Raw genomic sequence first — 6,911 nt, 5'->3', positions numbered from 1 at the left:
TTCATTTCAAGTTTTTAATGAAAGTTGTATATAAGATTACATTATTCCTGCATCTTCTTAATTGTTCTTCCTTGTATTTGCCCTTTTCCTTTCCTATTGGGCGAGATTTGGCCTTATGTTCAAGGATCTTTTTTTGGTCTTTGTCCAGCTTTAGTCTAGTGATGACCACCTTGCTGGGGTGAGTGCCCATACAGACAGTTGTGCCACTAGCTCTCTCCCGCTGCACTTGTTCATCATAGATGACATCTTTCTTCCTGGAAACCTGGGCTAATTTGCCAATTTGCTGCCCTTGGTAATGTCCTCGCACAGCCTGAACTTCATCATCCTTTCAGATAGGCACCAATTGAACATTGTATTTCTGTCTCAGCTCTTTGGAAAGAGGAAAAGACATCACCTTCCTGCAAATGAGGGAAGGTACGTTGAAATGTCTTTTACGGTTCTTGCTGCAGCCAGAAGTCACAAAGGGATTGAACTTCATTCTGGCTGCTGGTGCTTCTGTGACACTGAGTTACATTTCTGTTAGGCCTTATCAATACAGGTCTTATTAAGGAAAACCCCCACGCTTGGGCTGAACACTCCCCTTGTGCCCAGTGGGACCCAAGCGGAGAGTGGCCCTGCATTTTCTCCATCTGTGGAACTGACCATCTCTTGCCCATTGGCACTTTTTGCCTTTCCCATGGTCCTAAGCAGTTTACCCTCTGAGCAACCTCAGGGAGGTCTACTCAATTCGACTTAACACTGTGACCAAATTGTGAAGCAAGAACATGTTCTCTGGTGCCCTCTCACCAGGTCCTACCTTCTTCTTCCTTTTCTGTCTCTCCTGAAATTTACAGCGGCAGGAAGGAGAAGAGAGAACTTCGTCAAACAGGCCTGACCCCACTGGCTGGCCTCCGCACACTAAGTACCTTCCTGACAAGGACTAAGGGAGAACTGGAAACAAGACAGAATAAATTCCCCACTTTATTTGAAGAATTTTCATCTGGAAAAAAAAGTTTTCCTACTTCCCCACTCATTTATTTTAGTTTAGTTTATTTAATTTCATTAGGTACTACATACAAATTCAAAAGACATAGTATTTCATCCAAAGTTTTTTTATACTGTGGGAAGTCAGTCTCTTCTATTTAAAACAAACAGTAGTATATTAGTCATTTGTTAGTACTTCACTTTATTTTACTTTATTTTTTGCTAGCATCTTAAAGATCCTTTTTATAGGGACATACAGAGCTGCTTCTTTCTTTTAACATGTATCTGCCTCAACTTACTGAATGTCTTTTTTAAATGGATATTTAAGTTGTTTCAATTATTTGCTATTATAAATATTGCTGTGATTAATCACTCATTTATAGGTAATTTTGGAACATGTAAGTTACATAATCAGATGTTTTAATTTTGGTAGATTTTGGAAAAATGCTCACCATAGAGATTTCACCCATTTGCGCCCCCACCCCCAACCCTCCAGCAGCAGTGCACTGGAGTTCCCTAGCTTAACCTTTAGGTCAGGAGCTTCCGGTATGCCACGCCTAGGACTGGAAGGAGGATGGATTCCGGGGCGGGCTGGAGAGAGGCCTGGCTTAGGGGATGGCAGCTGGACTGCTCGCCTGTTCCCAGGCATGTGGCAGAACGAGAAAGACCAGGAAACTCTGGATGAGCCCGTTCTACTCACTTCAAACTCCTCTGATATAAACCCAGACATATGGGCTTATTTCACATGGATCTCCTGTCTGTTACTAAAAATCTCCAGGAGGTAAATTCCACAGTCATCTTGGGTAAACTATTCTGACTTCTCACAACTCTTCTGAAGGTCAGGACATTTTTTCTTATGTCTAATATAAATCTTTTCTGCATACATCCACTTGTAAAAAACATGGGCTAATACCTCCCCAAAGCAATACAAGTTCAACTAGCTAGACAACGTGATACTACAATTTTGAAGCTAAAATATACGTATCCACCTTTTTTTAAAAAATAGCACAGATCTCCTAAATCATTGTAGAAAGCTTTAACGCACACACCAGGGAGAGCGTGAGTGTTTTTATCTTACCCCGCTTTGAACTTAGCTGCGGACTTTGTAGTGACGGTGTGTGTATGTGTATGTGTGCTTACAATTTTGTCGTGCTCTCTTTTTTATTCTCTTCATACATTATAATCATGGAATTATGATACTTTGTTAGATGCTGATTAACATACAGCTTTCTAAACACTGCTAACACCACTTCTGCTGAAGGAGACAGTGTCGCTGCCACTGACAGGCTCATAGGCTGTTTCTGCAGTGTATCTTTCTTTTTCTGTCTAGATACAATAACTATTTTAGGAACATTTGGTATCCAAAAAATCCCGGCATTGTGCAAATTAAAACATCTGCTTATACTTTGACACCCTCATTCTTCAAAGGTTAGTTGGGTTTGCGGTTGCTTTGTTCAACAAGAATGCTCTTAGAGCCCAAGGATGCACATTTAATTATTGGGAAGTTATATTTGACAGAGCTGTGGGGGAAAAAAATTACCCTTCATATTCAGACCAGCATTAACATTTTTATAGAACAAGATTGCCTGAGAGTCAAAGAAGGGAGAAACTCCAGGAAAATAAATATGAATCTATTTGTTTGCTCGTCTCCTTTTACTGATTTACAAGATGCCAACCAATGACTCTTTGCTCCGTTACCTAGAACTCATCAGTTTGCTCTCAAACTGGCATTTCTGATTTCTACTGAGGTTAAAGACAGCAAAGTAAACTCTGTTTCCAACAATAAATAACGAGGGTGTTATTCTTTTCATTCAAACAGGCTTTAGATCAAGGCAGACAGGTACAACCAGGTGCATTTAGCAACATTTGTCATTGACATGAATGCAAAACATGCAAAGAATCTGCTGCACAGGGGTCTCTATCCAGCCTTTTCCACCTCACATAGTCTCCCATCCTTGATTGTGGTTGAGCTTTCGTCACCTTACACTATAAGGAAGCACCGAGGTGCCAGCATTGATGGCAGCATTCCCTGATTGGTTTTTTCACACAGGTCACTCGTGCCAGGTAGCAGATTGTACACTGGAAGTCTTTCCGTATCTTGGGCCAAAGACTGGTAATCTCCCTGAGCCATGCCGAGATAACACATGTCAAGAGGCAGCAGTGGCTGGTAAACCAACTCATCACTCACTTTGTCCCACCGCCCCTCCTGGACCCCTCTTGTTTGCAGCCTTTTCATTGCCATTCCAGAAGCCCACAGGCCTTCCCCGTTGAACTGGGAGGGAAGGGGGGGGCGGTGCATAACACATGCAGCAAGAGGGATTTGGTGAGGCAGAAACCAGCAGGTGAACGATGACTCATTTGGAAATGTGCAGCTGGGTGTGCATTATTTGCATATCAGGGCCCCTTTGTGAAAGTGGCTTGCCCAGCTGTGTGGGCGCATCAGTGGGGGGCTGGTCTGAGACAGGAGATGAATTCTCACAGACAGCAGAGGTGCTTCCTATCTAATTTGTGCACAAGGTGAGGGAAAGCGCTCTCATTGGGGACTTGCTGCAGAAAAGCTGTGTGGTTCAGAGATTTATTTTCCTTCTGCCAAGTATATTATTTCCAAACTTGCCTGTTCAAGATCTTGCAAATTCCCTTGAAAAAATGATTTAACAACTTAATGAAAACAACAGTGAAACAAAAGCTGCGTTAATGAGGGACAGAGGTAAAGTTGGGTTTGAAATGAGTGACGAACCTCATAATGAGGTGTGCGGCTTTGTATATTAAGCGATTTCTCTGTGGTACTTTTCCAGATGTGATGGAATACATTTATTTTTGTGCTCATCTGAACTGAAATAATACAAATGAGATACTAAAAAGATATCATTACGTGCAGAAGTAGGAGAAGAATTTAGATCCCAATTCTGTAAGTTAACAGCTGTGTGCGAAGCAATACGAAAGTGCTTCGAGTCTGCAGGTTGCCTGGGAACCTCTGTCAAGCTCGTATGGACCAGTGATGATGTACGTGTGAATCCTGCATGTTGATAGTTCAAGCCTACTTCATTTCAGGCAGAAATAAACAGCTGGCAGTAAGAAGCCTGTCTCCACCGAAAGCCTGCAGGACAGCCGAATATGGCCACTGCGGTAGTGCAATAAAACGGGACGAGTTTTCAACTACCAGATGGTACCCTGTACAGTGCCTGGAATAAAATGGAGAATTAGGGTGCCCTAAGGTGCGCACAGGAAAGGCAATTACATGAAATAAATGGGCCTCAGGCCTCCAGGATGTTCAAGTATGCTACACAGGAGACAAATAGTACATCTGGTGAACAGATTTTATCACACACTGGAAAGCTATAAAGCACGCCGTGGAATATCGGACCCCCTTTGCCCAATGACATTTTACCTGTGTTGGCATTCAGTGCTGTTTATTTTAAAAGGTGGTGTAATCTCAATGATGTGTTTTAAAAGCCTCCTTAACATTGTTTTGCACTTCGTGCCATGGTGGGGTCGGGGGGAACAGACTGATGCACTGCGGTGAGGTTTCTGTGGACAAACAGTGACTTCAGTTATGCAAGATCTTGCTTTTCTTTCATTTACCCCATTGCTGATGTGATCTTAGTGAGGGGATTATCCTTGTCAGCACTCGCCCTTTGGGAAAAGGCCGACACATTTCAAATGCTAGTTCCCAGCTCTCCATGTCATTGTCGGTAACCTCACCTGAGCCTCCCTCCTGGCCGCCCCCCTTTTTCTTATTGTTCAAAGAGAAAGCAATTTCAGGGGGTGGGGGTTTGAGAGGGAAAACTTGTTGGCACAGACCCCCTTCTTATTTCTTCCTCCACAAATGCATATCTGCTTTCTGTTTAAAAATTGTGTTCCTTTTCTATTGTGAAAAAGACTGAGGAACACGTAACATTTATTATTGTTTTAAGAGTCGCTGTAATAAAACCCTCTCAGTATTTAAAGGTAGCTTTAGTGTCCCTCTTAGGATTCATTCTAGCCTTGATAATTGGGTAATTGCATCCCCTCCCCCAACAATAAATATTTTCACCCAATTAAGTTTAAAACTATAATAAATTTTAAAGAATTATAGTCTAAAAAGTCATACCCTAGAACCAGTATTAGTTATGATTATTAATCTTAAGCCACAGAGCAGTGCAGCCTGTTAATGTGCTTCTGCGCAGTGGCCTCTCTCTGAGAGCTGCCCCTGGCAGCCTGGCTTCCCTGAGTGCCGGGTGTGAGCTCGGGAGCCGGGAACGCTTGTGCCCTCACTGCCAGTGTGGCTCCGACAAGCAACCCTTTGCTTCCATGTTCCAGTCCTTCTTTGTTTCCAGACAGCATTATCCAACCATTCACTCCTTCACTCGTTGTACTTATTTATTTGCTTGTTTCCTTATTTGCTCATTCATTATATTTAGTAACTTCTAATTGCACAATTAGTCCCATTCTTGGAACTGAAGCTAGACATGATGGAGCGCAGGGGATCGTCACGGTGGCTGTGCGGCAGAGCTTACCTTCCAGTCCCTCTCATTGGTTCTGCAAACCAATGTGTCCAGATCAATCTCCCGGGGCTCTGTTATAGGTCAAGCCCTCTGATGCACAAGAGCGTATTCTCAATGCTAATGGGCAGGCAACAACACTGGGACCCAGGGAGCTAACCACATTGTTCAGAGGTGTAGTAATAAATGCACAAGACTTTACATTTCAAACTCCAGCCCACTAGAGACACACAGACCTCCTGTTCCCTTCTTAACAAAATAGGAATTCAATCGCAGCCCCCAAAGCCAGTAGCTTTGGCAACAGTAATGCCTGGGGCCCTGGAGCCAGCAGCAAGGACAAAGGGACACCACAGGCTCAGCTGAATCTTGGAGAAGGAAAAAAGAGCAGAGGAGACTTGGTGCAGCCTTCACAGGGGTGAGAGGCAGGGAACTGATTCCTAGAGGAAGGAAGAGAACCAAACGGAGAACTGCGGGAGGCCTAGCTGGAGGTGAGGAGAGGATGGACCCTGGACTCAGGGGAGAGAGGCATCCTCTCATCTTCCAACCACCTGCTTTCCTCAGACCAGCTGCATCCTTTCACACACCCCGTGTCCTCCTCCTAAGCCAACTGTTCTACCATGCCTCCCCCAAATGCCCAGGCGTGCTCTCCTGGCTCACCCCTCTGCCTGCCCCATCACAGCTCAGCCACCTCTGTCCCATTCCTACCCAAGTACATGGTGGCATTCGATGCCCAGGTACTTGTACATCAGATGACAGATGACAAGAGAACAATGACTTGAAAACACAAAAGCAGTGGTCCTAAATCTCCAGCTAACATTGTTTTAGGTACTGACTTTTATTAAGGAAGACCATGCCAATGAGAATATTATGTTGGTGAAAAAAATTAGAAGATAGAAAAACTTTAGCTTTTAAATCTCTATATAAATTTCAAAAACTTCTGAGGACATCCACAGGGAAGTTGTTTTGAAGTTTTGAGATTATGATACCTGAAGAAAATCAAAATCTAGTTACCTTTGCTCTTGAAACACCTTCCCCATAGATGGGAGGATTGGTGGTGGCAATTGAGATGTACAAAGAGGAAACATCCTAAATTCTGAAGTCCAACAGCTGAGCTGGGGATAAACCAGCCTGGTGTTGACTTGTTGTACCATATGCAGGCTGATCCAGATGATGGCAATAGTAATATTAAATAGCAATGTTTTATCCTCTCTCAAAGGTTCCCATTGATTTCAAAGATTTTATTAGGGGAAATAAAAGTAATGCATTTAAGATAATAGTCTATTTAAGCACAATGTAAGAAATGTTGATGGAGAAGAATCTGCAGGGAATCTCTTTTGTATCTGGATTCAGTTTTTACAGTATTCAGATATTTTTCATTAATTCCTGGTAAGCAATACAGTTAAGTTTCAGGCAAGGGCAGGGGGATGACACACTTGGATATGGTTATGTATTTCTAGGAAGCTAAGA

General features: G+C 43.1%; 1 pseudogene; it reads right to left on the bottom strand.

Moving 5' to 3' along the window:
* Positions 1 to 593, bottom strand: LOC114494823 (annotated as a pseudogene).
* Positions 594 to 6,911: the final 6,318 nt, after the last annotated feature.

This window comes from Phyllostomus discolor, chromosome 4, assembly GCF_004126475.2.
Source record: "Phyllostomus discolor isolate MPI-MPIP mPhyDis1 chromosome 4, mPhyDis1.pri.v3, whole genome shotgun sequence".
Lineage (NCBI taxonomy): Eukaryota > Metazoa > Chordata > Mammalia > Chiroptera > Phyllostomidae > Phyllostomus > Phyllostomus discolor.
The sequence above is the reverse complement of the archived record's forward strand: the minus strand, read 5'-3'. Positions and strand labels throughout refer to the sequence as shown.